This window comes from Triticum urartu, chromosome 7A, assembly GCF_056163025.1.
Source record: "Triticum urartu cultivar PI428250 chromosome 7A, HENAU_Tu73, whole genome shotgun sequence".
In the NCBI taxonomy this organism is placed as follows: domain Eukaryota; kingdom Viridiplantae; phylum Streptophyta; class Magnoliopsida; order Poales; family Poaceae; genus Triticum; species Triticum urartu.
The window spans coordinates 674,022,709-674,042,893 of NC_141879.1; the positions used below are offsets into that span (position 1 = coordinate 674,022,709).

Here is a 20,185-nt window from a genome sequence, read left to right on the forward strand (position 1 = left end):
TTGAGGGAAATTTGCTACTGTCCTACAAACCTCTGCACTTGGAGGCCCAACAACGTCTACAAGAAGAAGGTTGTGCAGTAGACATCAAGCTCTTTTCTAGCGCCGTTGCCGGGGAGGTGAGTGCTTGAAGGTATACCTTTAGATCTTGCAATCGAATCTTTTTGTTTCTTGTTTTAGCACTAGTTTAGTTTATAAAAGAAAACTACAAAAAAATGGAATTGAGTTTGTCTCATATGCTTCATCTTTTTAATATCTTTCGTGAGTATGATGGAAAAGAAAATTGTGTCAAAGTTTTAGAAGAAGAATGCATTAAAATGTTTGGCACTAAATCTTTGAATGATGAGCATGATTGCAATGTTGTTAGTATGAATTCCTTGAATATCCATGATGCTAATTATATGCAAAGCCACAAGCTTGGGGAAGCTATGTTTGATGAAGATGATATTTTTTGTCCCCCAAGCTTTGATGAGCAAATTTACTATCATGAAAGCATGCCTCCTATCTATGATGATTATTGTGATGACACCTATGCTATAAACAATAATGATAACCATGAAACTTGTTATCTTGATCTTAATGTTCAATCACATGATAGTTATTTCGTTGAGTTTGCTCCCACTACTATTGATGAGAAGAATTTTGCTTATGTGGAGAGTAGTAAAATTTCTATGCAAGTAGATCATGAAAAAAATGATTTAGGTGCTGGTTATATTGTTGAATTCATTCATGATGCTACTGAAAATTATTATGAGGGAGGAACATAAGCTTGTAGGAATTGCAATAATATCAAGTTTCCTCTCTATGTGCACAAAATCTTGAAGTTTTTCTTGTTTTACCTTCCTATGCAAGTTGATTATTGTTCCCATAAGATGTTTGCTCACAAAATCCCTATGCATAGGAAGTGGGTTAGACTTAAATGTGCTAGTCACATTCTTCATGATGCTCTCTTTATGTTTCAATTCTTATCTTTTATGTGAGCATCATTGAAATCATCATGCCTAGCTAGCACTAGTAGAAAAAGGGCCTTCAGTCCCGGTTCATAAGGGCCTTTAGTCCCGGTTCTGGACTGTAACTTTTCGAGTAGATGATTTTTCATATAAAAAACTTTTTCATCCGAGTTAGTATGCAAAACTTATGCCCATTTTTACAAATTTCAGAGAGATTTTGCAAATAAAGTCAAAATTCACATTTGCAAATTTTCCCAACAACTAGACCACATATCACATGGGAAACTTATTTTCTTTTATTTTTTTGACATTTCCATCATTTTCTTTTATTTTTTTTAAACTGAAAAGGCGATCCACCGGGGGTAGAGTTTGAAAATGGGACCTTTAGTACCGGTTCGTGGCACGAACCGGGACTAAAGGTCTCAACCCCATTAGTCGTGGTTCGTTCCTCAAATCGGGACTAAAGGTCTAATCTTTAGTCCCGGTTTGAGGCACGAACCGGGACCAATGGTTGTGGGCCAGGAGCGAGGCCCATTGGTCCCGGTTCATCCCACCAACCGGGACCAAAAGGTCCAGATGAATCGGGACCAATGGCCCACGTGGCCCGGCCGGCCCCCTGGGCTCACGAACCGGGACCAATGCCCCCATTGGTCCCGGTTCTGGACTGAACCGGGACTAATGGGCTGACCCGGCCTGGACCAAAGCTCTGTTTTCTACTAGTGTAGGGGCGTTAAACGATAGCGCTTGTTGGGAGGCAACCCAATTTTATTTTAGTTTCTTGCTTTTTGGTTCTGTTTAGGAATAAATAATCCATATATATTATGTTTAGATGTGGTTTTGTGTTTTAATTAGTGTTTGTGCCAAGTAGAACCTTTGGGAAGACTTGGGTGAAGTCTTTATGATCATGATGTAAAAAACAGAAACTTTAGCGCTCACGAGATTTGCTTCAACTTTTTACTGGAGAGTGCTTTTTAGTTGATTCTTTTTGCAGATGATTACTAGACAAATTCCTAAGTTCCACCAATTTATTTTAGAATTTTTTGAGTTACATAAGTTTGCGTTAGTTAGAGATTACTACAGACTGTTCTGTTTTTGACATATTCTGTTTTTCGTGTGTTGTTTGCTTATTTTGATGAATCTATGGCTAGTAAAATAGTTTATAAACCATAGAGAAGTTGGAATACATTAGGTTTAACACCAATATAAATAAATAATGAGTTCCTTACAGTACCTTGAAGTGGTGTTTTGTTTTCTTTCGCTAACGGAGCTCACGAGTTTTCTGTTAAGTTTTGTGTTGTGAAGTTTTCAAGTTTTGGGTAAAGATTCGATGGACTATGGAATAAGGAGTGGCAAGAGCCTAAGCTTGGGGATGCCCAAGGCACCATAAGGTAATATTCAAGGATAACCAAGCGTCTAAGCTTGGGGATGCCCCGGAAGGCATCCCCTCTTTCGTCTTCGTTCATCGGTAACTTTACTTGGAGCTATATTTTTATTCACCACATGATATGTGTTTTGCTTGGAGCGTCATTTTATTTTCTTTTGTTTTGATTGCTGTTCGAATAAAAGTATCAAGATCTGATCTTAAATGGGAGAGTCTCCACATAGTTGCATAATTATCCGACTACTCATTGATCTTCACTTATATCTTTCGGAGTAGTTTGTTGTTTGCTCTAGTGCTTCACTTATATCTTTTAGAGAACGGTGGTGGATTTTTTTATAGAAACTATTGATCTCTCATGCTTCACTTATATTATTTTGAGAGTCTTAAATAGCATGGTAATGTGCTTAATCTTATTATGCTAGGTATTCAAGAATAGTAAAAACTTTCTTATGAGTGTGTTGAATACTATGAGAAGTTTGATGCTTGATAATTGTTTTGAGATATGAAGATGGTGATATTAGAGTCATGCTAGTTGAGTAGTTGTGAATTTGAGAAATACTTGTGTTAAAGCTTGTGATTCCCGTAGCATGCACGTATGGTGAACCGTTATGTGATGAAGTCGGAGCATGATTTATTTATTGATTCTCTTCCTTATGAGTGGCGGTCGGGGACGAGCGATGGTCTTTTCCTACCAATCTATCCCCCTAGGAGCATGCGCGTAATACTTTGCTTTGATAACTTGTAGATTTTTGCAATAAGTATATGAGTTCTTTATGACTAATGTTGAGTGCATGGATTATACGCACTTTTCTTCCTTCCACCATTGCTAGCCTCTCTAATACCGCACACCTTTTCGCCGGTATCATACACCCACCATATACCTTCCTCAAAACAGCCACCATACCTCCCTATCATGGCATTTCCATAGCCATTCCGAGATATATTGCCATGCAACTTTCCACCGTTCCGTTTACTATGACACGCTCCATCATTGTCATATTGCTAGCATGATCATGTAGTTGACATTGTATTTGTGGCAAAGCCACCGTTCATAATTCTTTCATACATGTCACTCTTGATTCATTGCACATCCCGGTACACCGCCGGAGGCATTCATATAGAGTCATATTTTGTTCTAAGTTTCGAGTTGTAATTGTTGAGTTGTAAGAAAAATAAAAGTGTGATAATCATCATTTTTAGAGCATTATCCCAAGTGAGGAAAGGATGATGGAGACTATGATTCCCCCATAAGTCGGGATGAGACTCCGGACAAAAAATAAAAAAAGAGGCCATAAAAAAAGAGAAAAAGGCCCAAACAAATATATATATATAACAGAGAAAAAGAGAGAAGGGGCAATGCTACTATCCTTTTACCACACTTGTGCTTCAAAGTAGCACCATGATCTTTATGATAGAGCGTCTCTCATTTTGTCACTTTCATATACTAGTGGGAATTTTACATTATAGAAGTTGGCTTGTATATTCCAATGATGGGCTTCCTCAAAATGCCCTAGGTCTTCGTGAGCAAGCGAGTTGGATGCACACCCACTTAGTTTCTTTTGTTGAGCTTTCATATACTTATAGCTCTAGTGCATCCGTTGCATGGCAATCCCTACTCACTCACATTGATATATGTTGATGGGCATCTCCATAGCCCATTGATACCCCTAGTTGATGTGAGACTATCTTCCCCTCTTTTTGTCTTCTCCACAACCACCATTCTATTCCACCTACAGTGCTATATCCATGGCTCACGCTCATGTATTGTGTGAAGATTGAAAAAGTTTTGAAAATGTCAAAAGTATGAAACAATTGATTGGCTTGTCATCGGGGTTGTGCATGATTTAAATACTTTGCGTGGTGAAGATAGAGCATAGCCAGACTATATGATTTTGTAGGGATAACTTTCTTTGGCCATGTTATTTTGAGAAGACATAATTACTTTGTTAGTATGCTTGAAGTATTATTATTTTTATGTCAATATGAACTTTTGTCTTGAATCTTTCGGATCTGAATATTCATACCACAAGTAAGAATATTACATTGAAATTATGCCAAGTAGCACTCCGCATCAAAAATTATCTTTTTTATCATTTACCTACTCGAGGACGAGCAGGAATTAAGCTTGGGGATGCTTGATACGTATCCAACGTATCTATAATTTTTGATTACTCCATGCTATATTATCTACTGTTTTGGGCAATATTGGGCTTTATTATCCACTTTTATATTATTTTTGGGACTAACCTATTAACCGGAGGCCCAGCCCAGATTTGCTGTTTTATGCCTATTTCAGTGTTCCGAAGAAAAGGAATATCAAACGGAGTCGAAACGGAATGAAATCAACTGAAGAAGTTATTTTTGGAAGGAAACCTACCGGATAGACTTGGACCCTACGTCAGGACATGAGGGAGGTGCTCACGACTGTAGGGGCGCGCCCAACCCCCTAGGGCGCGCCCCCTTGCCTCGTGGGGCCCCCGAAGCTCCACCGACGTACTTCCTGCACCCATATATACCTACGTACCCTAAAACTTCCAGAACAGAGAATAGATCGGGAGTTCCACCGCTGCAAGCCTCTGTAGCCACCAAAAACCAATCGGGACCCTGTTCCAGCACCCTACCGGAGGGGGGATCCCTCACCGGTGGCCATCTTCATCATCCGGGCGCTCTCCATGACGAGGAGGGAGTAGTTCACCCTCGGGGCTGAGGGTATGTACTAGCTATGTGTTTGATCTCTCTCTCTCGTGTTCTTGATTTGACACGATCTTGATGTATCGCGAGCTTTGCTATTATAGTTGGATCTTATGTTTCTTCTCCCCCTCTACTCTCTTGTAATGGATTGAGTTTTCCCTTTGAAGCTATTTTATCGGATTGAGTCTTTAAAGATTTGAGAACACTTGATGTATGTCTTGCGTGGGATAACCGTGGTGACAATGGGTTATTCTATTGATTCACTTGATGTATGTTTTGGTGATCAACTTGCGGGTTCCGTGACCTTGGGAACCTATGCATAGGGGTTGGCACACGTTTTCATCGTGATTCTCCGGTAGAAACTTTGGGGCACTCTTTGAGGTTCTATGTGTTGGATTGAATAGATGAATCTGAGATTGTGTGATGCATATCGTATAATCATACCCACGGATACTTGAGGTGACATTGGAGTATCTAGGTGACATCAGGGTTTTGGTTGATTTGTGTCTTAAGGTGTTATTCTAGTACGAACTCTAGGGCTGTTTGTGACACTTATAGGAATAGCCCAACAGATTGATTGGAAAGAATAACTTTGAGGTGGTTTCGTACCCTACCATAATCTCTTCGTTTGTTCTCCGCTATTAGTAACTTTGGAGTGACTCTTTGTTGCATGTTGAGGGATAGTTATGTGATCCAATTATGTTATTATTGTTGAGAGAACTTGCACTAGTGAAAGTATGAACCCTAGGCCTTGTTTCAACTCATTGCAATACCGTTTACGCTCACTTTTACCGCTTGCTACCTTGCTGTTTTATATTTTCAGTTTACAAAAACCTATATCTACCATCCATATTGCACTTGTATCACCATCTCTTCGCCGAACTAGTGCACCTATACAATTTACCATTGTATTGGGTGTGTTGGGGACACAAGAGACTCTTTGTGATTTGGTTGCAGGGTTGCTTGAGAGAGACCATCTTCATCCTACGCCTCCCACGGATTGATAAACCTTAGGTCATCCACTTGAGGGAAATTTGCTACTGTCCTACAAACCTCTGCACTTGGAGGCCCAACAACGTCTACAAGAAGAAGGTTGTGTAGTAGACATCACTACCCAACTAGCTCTGGGTAGTAGCAGCTGAATGATCTTGGACATGTACTGTACAATTGCTCCAAACTTTTGTCCAAACTTTCAAGCAAAAATGCGCGCAGATGATTGCAGGTGCATACCTTGCTTAACTTGTTGGTATCCGGCAGTACGTACTCCCTCCATTTCTTTTTAGTCTACATATAAAGTTGAGTTAAAAGCACCTCAGGTTCCTCAAGTTGTAGAGAATGTGATGATTTAGTATCTAACTTGCAAAACTGCGCCCCACCATATTCCCACTTGCACTGGATGTGACGATTTGGTCCTCGGCCTATCACAACAAGACACTTGGCAGCCAGGTGGACAGGTCGGTCGTTGCGGCACTTTTGCATGTACCCACCTATGGTTTTCACCAATCAACTCGCAGGACAACATAATCCCAACCCCTGAGGTCATGTCTCCCTGCTCACCCCTGCGCTGCTGCCTGCCTCGGCAGCCGGAGTCAATGTGATGGCCATGCTCGCGGCGTTACCCAACTTCTTCGACTTCGCACGGCTTCTAGTGTACTCCCCGGTAGCCGCGGAGTTGGTGGGGCGGTTGTCGCTTACGCTGCTGGCTATGCCCAACGCCAACCTACCGCGCTCGCCCTCCGCCTTCGCTGCGTCCGCCGGCCCAGCTCGCTGCTCGCTTGCACCTCTGCCCCATTCACCCTATCCTTCCCACCCAGGTCGACTGTCTGTTCCTTGTCGACTCCCTCGCATCATTGATTCGATCTGGACAGTGCTCCCACCGGCCGGCCTTGAACAAACCTCCCCGTCGGCCAGCCGTGAATGAAACCCACGCCCGTTACCCAAAACCCACGTCGTGCTGGTGCATGGTGCACTCTGCCTCTAGGGAGATCTCCTCCAGTGCCGCCCTGGAGTTCACCTTGAAGTTGCACTGGATCAGCACCCTCGCCCTTGCATCACATCGCACCATGTACATCACCTGCTACTGTTAGTGCTGGATAAGTCCAGAGTCTAAGCTCTTGTTTTGACCAGAAAAATAGAAACGCCAAAATTCGAGAGTTTGCTGCTAATTCATACAGTTAATCTGGTTCGGAGTTCATTACAAAAGATTGAACCCGCCTAAAAGTACAGATTGAACCCACCAAAAACTACCATAGCAACTTGTAACGCCCCGGTAGTTAAGCTACAGTAATCTCCCACTAATGATGCCACATCACCACGTTTACTGTTGTTAGACTCTCGTTGATTCGAAAACAGTTCAAATTCAAATTTAAAATAAAGTCAAAAATAAAAGTTTTCAAATGTCAAACTAAAATGTGCGAACTGTGGCAAATAAATCATAAGTTTTGTTGGTGAAGAAACCAAGTTTTTATAAAAGGTTTAAGTGCTCCAAAATGATTAAAACAGTAGTTAAAGCAATTAAATAAATGTCTATTAAACTTTGAAAAATACAAAACCATTTTTATTTCAAGGTAAAACTTTTATGGTAGTGGGTTATTTTGAAACATTGTTTTAGGAGCTAATATCATATTTTAATAAACTAAAAATAATGTGTAAACTATAATAAAACAGAAAAGAATAAGTAAAAGAAGAGAGAAAATAAACAAAAAAATAAAAGAGACGAAGACCCCATCCCCCTGGGCCATTCGGCCCACCTGGCCAAGCGACCGGCCAGCCCAGTCGGCCCACCCCGCATGCCCCCTGGCCTACTAGGCCAACCCATCCCACCGCTAACCCTAACTCCCCCCTGTCCCGATCCCCATCTCTCTCTCATCTCCCTCCCAGCGCCGCACACACCCGACACCCCCCAGCGCCAGGGCGTAGACAGGCCCTGCACCCCAACCCCATCTCCTGCTGCGCCGGAGCCCCACCACCGCCGCCGCGCCCGTGCCCGGGAATCCGCCACCTCCTGCCGTCCTCGTGCCATCGCCTCGCAGGAGCTCCTCCCATGGCCACCGCCTAGTTGTGCCGCGCCAAGTCGCCCCCTCGCCGGAGATGGACGGATCCCGGAGGGCCCTTCGTGGGTCCGGCCTCCCTCGCCTTCTTCCCCCTCGCCGGAGCCCCCCTCGTCACCCGCCGCCGTCGCCGGAACCTCCCCGACCTCCTCCTCACGGGTCGCCGCCACGCCTCGCCGCCCCCGCTCCCCGCCAACGGCTGTGAGCGCCTCCCTCGTCTCCTTTTCTCCTTGCCGCAGTCACCGATGCCCCGCGCCGATCCGTGCACCCTCTCGCCCAAGCATGGCCTCGCCTCCCTCTGCTACTTATCACCCGTCGTTGCTCGCGGCTGGCCTCGCCCAGTTCTGCATCTGCCCTACCCCAGTCTGCTCCGGCGTGCCTGCGCCTCGTCAGCGTTGCTCCTGTCCGGGGCCATGCCCTGCTCCCCCGTCGCGCTCTGCGCTCGTCGTCGGCGCTCCTCTGTGAGCGGTCGCGCGTTGCCAAGCCATGGCTGCTTGTGCCACTGCCACTGGGACCAACCCCCCCCCCCCCCCCCCTTAAAAAAAGAACGAAATGAATAACCAAAAGAAATAAATAAAATAGGATAAATAGTTAATTAATTATTTGGTTAATTAACCTAATTAATTGGTTTAGCTAGCCTAATAGAATATGACAGTGGAACCCCTAGTTAAACTAAACTCTTGAACTAACCCTAGACTATGACATGTGGCCCCACCTTGGCCAGTTCGACCAGTCAAAGTGCTGACTGTGTATCACCTAGCCAATGACAGATGGCCCCATCGCACTGTTCACGTTTGACCAGTCAAATGTTGACTGATGAGTCAACTGTTGACTTGGGGCCACTATTAGCCTCTAGCACACACTGTTGGGTACACTTTCGAGTGCACTTAGCATTTAGTCCTTATAATATTTTGAATTAGTATTAAATCTAGAAATTCAGAAAATAAATTAAAACTTTGAAAATTAATATAAAATAATCCGTAACTAGGATGAAAAAACTTTGTACATGAAAGTTACTCAGAACGACGAGACGAATCCAGATACGCAGCCCGTTCGTCCGCCATGCATCCCTAGCATAGCGAACACGCAACTTTCCCCCTCCGGTTCATCTGTCCGAAAACACGAAACATCAGGGATATTTTCCCGAATGTTTTCCGCACCCCTAGCACCGCTACTTGTCATGTCATGCATCGCTATGCATCTGTTTGCTTAATATTTATTGTTTCTTCCCCCTCTTCTCTCGCTAGACACCGAGACCGACGCCGCTGCTACCTAGTACGACTACGGTGTTGACGACCCCTCCTTCTTGCCAGAGCAACCGGGCAAGCCCCCCCCCCCCCTTGATCACCAGGTATCGCATATTCTCCTCTCTACTACTTGTATTAGAGTAGTGTAGCATGTTACTGCTTCCTGTTAATCCTAATCTGTTGCATAGCCTGTCATTGTTGCTACAGTTATTGATACCTTACCTGCAATCCTAAATGCTTAGTATAGGATGCTAGTTTACCATCAGTGGACCTATATTCTTGTCCGTCTGCCATGCTATACTATCGGGCTGTGACACTTGGGAGGTGATCATGGGTATATACTTATATACATAATATGTGATACATGTGGTGACTAAAGTCGGGTCGGCTCGTAGAGTACCCGCAAGTGATTCCGATGTGGGGGCTGAAGGGGCAGGTGGTTCCATCCAGGTAGTGGTGGGCCTGGGTTCCTGACGGCCCCCGACTGTTACTTTGTGGCGGAGCAACAGGGCAGGTTGAGACCACCTAGGAGAGAGGTGGGCCTGACCCTGGTCAGTTTCCGCGGTTAACTCAATTAACACGCTTAACGAGATCTGGGTATTTGATCTGAGTTTGGCCACTGGCCTATACGCACTAACCAACTACGCGGGAACAGTTATGGGCACTCGATGTCGTGGTATCAGCCGAAGCCTTCGTGACGTCTGGTCGGTTTCCGCCGTTAACTCAATTAACACGCTTAACGAGATCTGGGTATTTGATCTGAGTCTGGCCACTGGCCTATACGCACTAACCAACTACGCGGGAACAGTTATGGGCACTCGACGTCATGGTATCAGGCGAAGCCTTCATGACGTCAGCGACTGAGCGGCATGCGCCGGGTTGGACTAGAACGCCTGCTCTTGTATAAGGGAGGATAGGTCTGCTCACCGGCCGCGTACACAACGTGCAGGTGTGCAATGGGCGATGGGCTAGACCCCTGCGCCATAGGATTTAGACCGGCGTGCTGACCTCTCTGTTGTGCCTAGGTAGGGCTGCGACGTGTTGATCCTCCGAGGCCGGGCATGACCCAGGAAAGTGTGTCCGGACAAAGGGGATCAAGCATGTTGGGAAATGTGGTGCACCCCTACAGGGAAGTTAATCTATTCGAATAGTCGTGATCTTTGGTAACAGGACGACTTGGAGTTGTACCTTGACATTATGACAACTAGAACTGGATACTTAATAAAACACACCCTTCCAAGTGCCAGATACAACCGGTGATCGCTCTCTCATAGGGCGACGAGGGGAGGATCATCGGTTAGGATTACGCTATGCGATGTTACTTCGTGAACTTACCATCTACCCTCTTCTTCTGCTGCAAGATGGAGGTTATCAGAACCGTAGTCTTCGATTGGACTAGCTATCCCCTCTTATTCCAGCATTCTGTAGTTCAGTCCACATATGATACCCATTTTCCATTTGATACCAATGCATACATATGTAGTGTAGCTCCTTGCTTGCGAGTACTTTGGATGAGTACTCACGGTTGCTTTGCTCTTCCTTTTTCCCCTTTCTATACCCGATTGCTGCGACTAGGCGATGGAGCCCAGGAGCCAGACGCCACCGTCGATGACGACTCCTACTACACTAGAGGTGCCTACTACTATGTGCAGCCCGCTGACGACGACCAGGAGTAGTTTAGGAGGATCCCAGGCAGGAGGTATGTGCCTCTTTCGATCTGTATCCCAATTTGTGCTAGCCTTCTTAAGGAAAACTTGTTTAACTTATGTCTGTACTCAGATATTGTTGCTTCCGCTGACTCGTCTATGATCGAGCTCTTGTATTCGAGCCCTCGAGGCCCCTGGCTTGTAATATGATGCTTGTATGACTTTATTTTATTTGTAGAGTTGTGTTGTGATATCTTCCCGTGAGTCCCTGATCTTGATCGTACACGTTGCGTGTATGATTAGTGTACGATTGAATCGGGGGCGTCACAAGTTGGTATTAGAGCCGACTGCCTATAGGAATCCCCCTTCCAAACTCCTTGGCCGAAGTCGTGTCTAGTCACTACAAAACTTTTACTAATATGGTTGTGAGTCTTACGGGCCCACGTCGCCATTGGGTGGTACTAGGATCTTTTACTCCTCGATCTATACTCTGGGACTCTGAACTCTCTTCTATTCGGGTTTAAATGGTTTTACTAACTCTAACATTAGGATCTCGTGATCACTTCCTCCCGGAGAGCCCCTTACAATAGATGATCGCCTGATGCACCAGAAGATTCCGAAGATACTCTGTAGTGTTCTCTCAAGACTTTGTGTCATCGCTTTTGCATTCCCTGCCACCGTTATATCCTTAGGGATAACTGCATACACTTGCCAGTCTTACGTTCAACCCCATTGATCTTGTTAATACAAGATGCCTCGAACTGCTCTCCATTATTCCGAGAATCCTTTGAGCTATTGCCTTGCAGATCTTTGCCGCATGAATACCCCTACGAATAATTCCTCACATTTACCGAGGAGTTGTTCATTTCTAGTTGTTCGTGTGTTTCACAAAGTTCTTTGAAAAACTATTTGATCTTCTAAAAATCCTCAACAACCTATTGATCCCGAATTTCTTGCCTTCCAGCCTTATGGTTAATTCCGTATTTCTGGTAATCTCCGTTGACATTATTTGTCACTATCATTCTAAGTCCCTTGATTCAATATATTGCGAATGCTCGCAATCCTCAATTAGATCCTAGAATTCATCCTTTCAGCTCAGACGTCATTTTAAACATGAGCTGGATGTCGACCAATCAAATTGCCATTGAATGTACCCCTAAGGCTATTCAACTTATCCATCCCTAATCAGAGCATTGTTTCTGATCCCTTGTCTTGGAATTCATAATTCCTTTGCATTTGAGCTTTGAATTAGTCAGTTGTTTCTATAATCTTATCTCCTTGCATTCTTTCTTCTTTTGGTTGAGTACCGATGCTCACATCAGATCCCTTATGGACCACCAGACCCTTTGTTGGATTTTATCTGACAACGTCCTTCATATTCAATAACCTTGTGAGCCTTCCCTCGGGTACATAATGCCTTTGGTAAATTGTATCCTCTGCTTTCTCAACCTTGCTCTGCTCTCGAGTTGGTGATATTTACTCTTGAAGCTTGTGGTATATGTTTCTAAGATGCCCCGATGGGTTGAACCTATACCTTCTCTAAAACCGTGTGAACCCGAAAGTTTTCACGAGTCATACTCTACTGTTGTTATGTCAGATAAAACTTCAACACAACTTTGTTGAAGGCGAGAAGTGAATGAAAGGTTATGCATTAGAGAAGTGGGAGTCGACCTTGAACTTTGTGTTCATGCCCATGGACACGATGTAGATCCTATCATGGAAGCTTCTTGTAATAATAACTATTTCCTTGATAAGTATCATCTGGTATCTGTGAATTGACCCTTTGGAACCATGGATCTGACCATGATTGTTCTCCTTTGATTCTATTTCTCGGACAGGTTAAAGTACTTGTCTGCTACAGATTAGTACGCCTGCCCAACCTCTATTTTGTTCTACCTTCGAGTATTACCCCCTGGTATCTCGAGGATATCAACCCATTGCACTTCATCTTATGAATTTTTGATGAAGTAGTACCTTTCCCCGTCATAATCACTCCACGGGTTCTGGGTTGTCGTCAATCGAGAATGCCGATTAGTGAATCAAATTTGCACTACAATTCAGTACCTTCTAGTACTTTGTTGTTGAGGAGTTTAATACTCCGTCACGTCATTCCTAGCCTGATCGGCTATATTCATTATTGTGCTAAATGTTAACTGTGCTACCTGGTCCTTATTCCCAGAGCACAACTTTCGATGAGGAGCTAAACTTACGTCGATCTTCCTCGTCATACCATTTCTCCTTGAACAACAAGCTTGATTTCGAGTTTGTGTCGTACCCTTGGTTCCAATAACTTTTCGCTTCACCATTCCTTTGACTTGATGTCATTGTCGATCGATTACATCTTCAAGAAACCTCTCGACAAGTGTGTCATGATCATCGTCAACATTTTAACTTCTTCCGAGATATCAATTGAATTCATGATAAGAAATTCCATGCTTGTCCTCGATTATTTGTGTTGTCATCGACCACTTTATTGCCTTCCCTCGAACACAAACTTGTTCGTGTTCTGGGTTATACCTTGAGTTCCTTGCTATCCAACATTTGTTCTTCTTTAGCTTGGAGTATTACCATCTTTTATGACAAGAATGTTGTGAGGATTACTCCACCTCATAACAATTCTTGTTATAGTGATACTTCTCACCATCATCATTCTTTCTTGGTCCTCATGTTGTTTCTAACTGGAAATCCGACAATTCAACTATGACGTGGGAATTCAAAACTTCTAGCAACCCTATTTCTTTGAAGTTAATGGTCGATAGTTCATTCTTAGACTATTGGTTATTGAATCACCATTCTAACATTGATCATGCTACCTAACCCCATATTTCGGGTGCTCCTTTCAATCAATGTTTAATTGTGTATGGTTTCCTCGAGCATACACCATTATACCATTTGATCTGACAAATGTCATCTCCTTGTTCACATGATTGTGGAAACCCATCTTTTTGGAAATCTGGAGGAATGGTCGTTGAGCCATCAGCCACCTCCTCATCCTCTCCTTGGTTTAATGATGAACTCCTGTTTCTAAACTCGCTTCCATAGTTCATTTCCAAGAATCTTACAATGTCATCTCGTCAATGTGTGTTACACCTATTCTTCTCAGGCACCCTGAGTCTGAGGTATCCTAACACCGACCAAATCTGAATCTCGGTCAGATATGATGGTTAGAATATATTTCCAAGGGTAGTAACAATGTTCTTTCATGAACCGGTAAGGTGATGTCATGCCCAGCACACCTGGCCGGAGGACCTACTATTATAGTTTCCTTTTTAGCAAGGTTATCCATTCTTCCATGAGGAAATTGTAATACTTATTCTATGAGTTGTTCCTGATGGATCGTTTGTGTATCCAAAGTCTGACATTGCTTGAAGACCATGTCAATGCTATCTCGAAGCATGTCTATGGTACTCCGACTTTTAATAAGAACATCTGAAGCAAAATGCTAAATTTTCATTATCAATTATCCAAACACCGTTGTATGGGTAATGTCATGAAATTTCTCTCCCCTTACCTAAAGGGTTTCCTACATTATATCTTGTCACGTATATCATGCGCTGCTTGTTCTTGGGAAGGATATACCCCTGAAATATGTGTTTAAACACCTTTTTCCTTTCCATTGTTCTGTTTAATCTGATAATCACATTTTCCTTTCCATTGTTTGGTTTAACCTTTCTTGTGATCTATATGATCCACGCAGAAATATACTCCTGCTTATGTAAACACCTCGGTGTACAATTCTGTCAGCAAGACCCTGTTACTATTGTTGATGACATTCCGGTAATCACCGATGGACGAGAACTTTGCCTATTGGCCCGCCTCGTTCAACGAGCAGGAAATGGTTCTCTTTGTCCCTCGCCCTTGGTACCGACGTTGTCGCCGACATAACTGACGGGCTATCCTCTAACCTGCCTTGCTTACATGATCGTGCAAGGTGCCAGCGCCCTTTCTACCTTTAACCCACATGGTGGGCCCATAACCCACAGTTCCACAGGATCGAAGCCTGACTCTTCTGTACCGCCATGTTGCCAAAGTTATTCCTCGCGCTTGATTTCGTATGTAATTCATGGGTCATCTCCCTAGTAATCTACTTTGGTATCAGACGCAATACTTATTCTCGTTGCTCTGGACCCCTTTCACACCTTGTTCAGGCATCGAACGATTGCCTACCCGCTTAAGCTTCTCATGGTACCTCCTTACTTTGCTCTCGATTTTTTTTATTAATTTTTAGTTCGAGAGATACTTTCCGCCACTTCCCCCGATGTTAGCTACCAGGTAGTCAACCTTGCAGAGGTCCGTTCTTCCGGAATAACCACCCTTTATCCTTTCGTAAGTACGGTGAAGATCCTGAAGCAAGGATGACAGCTTCATCACGATGCATTCCGGCATAGGAATGAAGACATCAATGTTATGGATCGACCTCTTTGAGAAGAGCAACCAAGACCGAGAAGATCCGTTAGAATTTCGTAACCAAAACTTTCCTCCTTACTCCACCTCTTAAATCTCGGGACGAGATTTCTTGTAGTGGAGGAGATTTGTAACGCCCCGGTAGTTAAGCTACAGTAATCTCCCACTAATGATGCCACGTCACCATGTTTGCTGTTGTTAGACTCTCCTTGATTTGAAAACAGTTCAAATTCAAATTTAAAATAGAGTCAAAAATAAAAGTTTTCAAATGTCAAACTAAAATGTGCGAACTGTGGCAAATAAATCATAAGTTTTGTTGGTGAAGAAACCAAGTTTTTATAAAAGGTTTAAGTGTTCCAAAATGATTAAAACAGTAGTTAAAGCAATTAAATAAATGTCTATTAAACTTTGAAAAATACTAAACCATTTTTATTTCGGGGTAAAACTTTTATGGCAGTGGGTTATTTTGAAACATTTTTTAGGAGCTAATGTCATATTTTAATAAACTAAAAATAATGTGTAAACTAAAATAAAACAGAAAAGAATAAGTAAAAGAAGAGAGAAAATAAACAAAAAAATAAAAGAGACGAAGACCCCATCCCCTGGGCCGTTCGGCCCACCTGGCCAAGCGATCGGCCAGCCTAGTCGGCCCACCCCGCATGCCCCCTAGCCTACTAGGCCAACCCATCCCACCGCTTACATATGTAGTGTAGCTCCTTGCTTGCGAGTACTTTGGATGAGTACTCACGGTTGCTTTGCTCTCCCTTTTTCCCCTTTCTATACCCGATTGCTGCGACCAGACGATGGAGCCCAGGAGCCAGACGCCACCGTCGACGACGACTCCTACTACACTTGAGGTGTCTACTACTACATGCAGCCCGCTGACGACGACCAGGAGTAGTTTAGGAGGATCCCAGGCAGGAGGCATGCACCTCTTTCGATCTGTATCCCAGTTTGTGCTAGCCTTCTTAAGGCAAACTTGTTTAACTTATGTCTGTACTCAGATATTGTTGCTTCCGCTGACTCGTCTATGATCAAATTCTTGTATTCGAGCCCTCGAGGCCCCTGGCTTGTAATATGATGCTTGTATGACTTATTTTATTTGTAGAGTTGTGTTGTGATTTCTTCCCGTGAGTCCCTGATCTTGATCGTATATGTTTGCATGTATGATTAGTGTACGATTGAATCGGGAGCGTCACACAACTAGAGTGGCTGAGCAGGGGCAACATTGTTTAGATCATGCACGCATGCAGGTGTACTTTTTGCGCTCTGGATTGTTACTATGTCATGTCAAAACAGTATGCCTAATGCCTCTTGGGTTCTTATCAGGCATAACATTCTAGTGCCAATACATGGTCAGAGTTTGGATTTGAGCGACACCAACCACAGACAGAGCACTCACTATGAACTCTGCACTAACCAAGCATGCCTACCTATCAGTGTTGACCAAAACTCTAAAATGAAAATGAGAATACAAATATATTAAGATATTTGGCACTAGAACTCTGCATTCAGTAGGATCAGTTAAAAGCATTCAACCAAGAACTAGTTAAACATGTACAGTCGAATGTTCAAAGTATGCTTAATGCCTGGAAACTTCTTGGTTTCATCCAGAAGAAGACGACTCGCTCGTGCATCCGTCTTCTCTGACTACCACGCATCCCATAGAGCCCACCACCGCTTTATCCTTTCTCTCCCTTATCTTGTCATGTGATCATTTTCAGCCACACGTCCTCCCTCTTCCTATTCGAAGAATCTTCTCCCCTCCTCTTTCTTCTCTTCCATCGCGCAAGGATCTCACCCACCATGGATGGCCTCCACGAGCTCTTTTTTCAAGTGATTCAAGGGTGCTGCGAGGGGGCGGTTCGACTACTGCGAGCACCACCATGAGGCTGCGAAGGTGGCCCGATGCTGCGACGGGATTGCGACGGAGACCCGATGTTGCGACGGGATCTCGACTGCTCCAGTGATGCTGCAACGGCGCCACCGCGCTGCGACAGCGCTGCCATGCTACGACGACCGTTGACATGTTGCGACGGCGTTATCATGCTACGATGAATGTTGCGATGACATCTCGGCAACAGCGGCTTAACTGCTATGACGGATGCTGCGGACGACGGCCCGGGCTGCTGCGGTGATGCTGCCAATAGCGTCGTCATGTTGTGAGCAAGTGCTGCAATGGCGGCTCAACAGCTGCGACGGTGATTCGGGCTACTCTGGTGACGTTGCGACGACGCCGGTGATGCTACGGCGACGCCATGCTTCGAGCCAGTGTTGCGACAATCATTGACAAGTAGCAAGCGTGCGCTGTGACGGGTGGCGTTGCTGTGAGCCAGTGCTGCCGGCCCCGCCATGCTGCGCTGCCGCCACTATGCTGTGAGTTGATGCTGCGAGGCCGTTGGAGTTGCTACGACGGGTGGCGTTGCTGCGAGCCGGTGCTTCCGACGCCGCCGTGCAGGCTGCCAGAGTTGCTAAGCGCTATGGTCATGGCTGTGTTATGCGATGGGAAGAACAGAGGGAGAGAAGACTATGTTGACTTCTATCGGCGGCTAGGGACACCCAGATCGTACGGTTGAGGAGGTGGATGTTGTTTTATTTTGTGCATCCGGATGACGCCTAGCAGGCCCCTTTCTCAGTTCATATATTTCTTTTACTGTTTAGCCGAGTCTTCTCGGTTCATATCAGAGATACGTTGCTAATGCGAATGTATGAGTTCAGACCAATGAAACTGCAGTTTTACCCTGAAGCAACTTGTCATGTCTACATATCAGTTAATTTATATATATATATATATATATATATATATATATATATATATATAGTGTTACTATTCATCATTCAGGGTGCAGAATAAGTTATTCTTCATCCGAGGTAATCTTACGATCATTTCATAATTAAATTACGTTTGGAATTCAAATAGTTACATTCCTATTGATTCACTACGTAAAATTTGACATAAGAAAATAAAAATATAGATCATAAGACAAGAAAATTTGCAGTTTATGTGTATTTTAGACTATGTTTTTATGTTTGTAATTTTACATAACATAAAATATTTTTTACGGCGATTATATATTTTCTTACGGTCTCTTTTTGCGTCGAAAAAAATAAAAAACTTACGGAACGTAAAATTATGGTGCATTGATGGTAAAATAGAGGGGGTGAAGAATAACTATTCCTTATCCAGGGTGACGAATGTAACACTACAATGTAAGGGCACTACAATGTAGCACTACATTGACCATAAGATTCGTACACCATGCAATGATTATTAATAAATCTGTTTGGAAAGAATACAGCAAATGAATGCTGGATGTACAAGTGTGTGCTCGGTTAAGCAACTAGCACGTTCCATTTCAAAGCAAACTAAAGTACTAAACCATGGAGTGCAAATGCAGAGCAGGATGGCGATGAGAACGAATGGTGACCGGGAAGAGCATGCTGCATTCGCTTTAACAGATCAGCCATTTTTACACATTAGATATAAAGCATTCCGTTTTTGGTCATTTTTATCTCCACTGGTTCTTCCTCTCTACAGCCTGCAATAAAATGAAAAGGCAGGGGCGGTATCTACAAAAGTGCCACTATGACCGATCCAGCCACCTGGCTGCCAAGTGTCGTGTTGTGAAAGGCCCAGGACCAAATCGTCACATCCATTGCAAGTTGGGGTATGGTGGAGTGCATTTTTGCATGTTTTGGACTAAATCATCACATTCCGTGCAAGTTGAGGTACCTGGGGTGCTTTCAACTCTATAAAGTTTGGTCAAAGTCAAACTTTGTAAAGTTTGACTAATTTTATATTAAAAATATCAACATTCATTATATGAAATCAATATTATCAGATGCGTCATGAAATGTATTTTCATAATATATACTAGTTTTAGTATTGTAGATGTTCATATTTTTTGTTACAAATTTGGTCAAACTTTGTGTAGTTTGACTTTGACCAAATTTTATATACAGAGTGAAAGGAAACGGAGGGAGTACTGATCATGCATGCTGCATGCTAGCCATGCTCACCAAATACTCGATGCATGTAAGACATGGCCTAATAGGCAGCTAATCATTGGTCAGCTAATCATTAGTCCAAGCTCATCCAAACAGGGCCTTACGCACAAGAAATAGGAAACTTTGTGAGAGAGGAAAGCAGGTCATGTATTAATAGTGAAGACCTAACTACTATATGAGTAGATTGAGAGCCCGGTTGCAAAAATCCATACAACTAGCAGTAGGCTATCTTATTAGCCTTGCTTTGATGGAGGATCAGAAAATGAAACTCAAACACACACATATAGCAATATATTTTTTAACGCATTAGTGCGATTCAATATTCATGCAGTGGAAACGAGTGTATTAGTGGAAACGAGTGTATTAGTGGACAAGCGAGGTAGGTTAGTACCAATGCAACTTGGTGTCATGTTTACTTAGTCAGGCGTATTAAGCTATGTTAGCCTGTCCTTCATCCACATCCAAAGAGGACCTGGTCATCAAATGCTGACAATATATAACGTGGTTGATGTGAAATTTGGTTGTAAGTAAAACACTGAATACAAACATGTTTATGGACTCTTGTGCTTCTGTTGGAAAACACTAGGAGAATAGGATCGGAGAATCCTATGTTCATGCTTTTATTTTATGGTGCAACACACTAGACATGTGCTATATATATTGTTGGACTTCTCACTCGAGCATCCACCAAACTGCTAGCTCATTCTTTTCTTCAACATTCAAAAACTTTCCAAAAAAACAACCAATGGCGCTTTCAGAAAAGAATCTCTGTGCGATCGTGCTCCTAACTGTCATCGTGGCCTCCGGTATG

The 20,185-nt window shown here is 43.5% G+C and overlaps 1 long non-coding RNA gene across 2 annotated transcripts; it reads left to right on the forward strand.

The window, feature by feature from the left end:
• The first annotated feature begins 7,738 nt into the window (after positions 1-7,738).
• LOC147961341 (uncharacterized) lies at positions 7,739-11,199 on the forward strand. 2 transcript variants are annotated; one of them, XR_015612020.1, is made up of 3 exons: positions 7,850-8,270; positions 9,317-9,420; positions 10,892-11,199. It is a non-coding gene; the product is annotated as an uncharacterized LOC147961341 (long non-coding RNA). The 2 variants fall into 2 exon arrangements; XR_015612019.1 differs by lacking the exon at positions 9,317-9,420 and having other exon boundaries at positions 7,739-8,270.
• Positions 11,200-20,185: the final 8,986 nt, after the last annotated feature.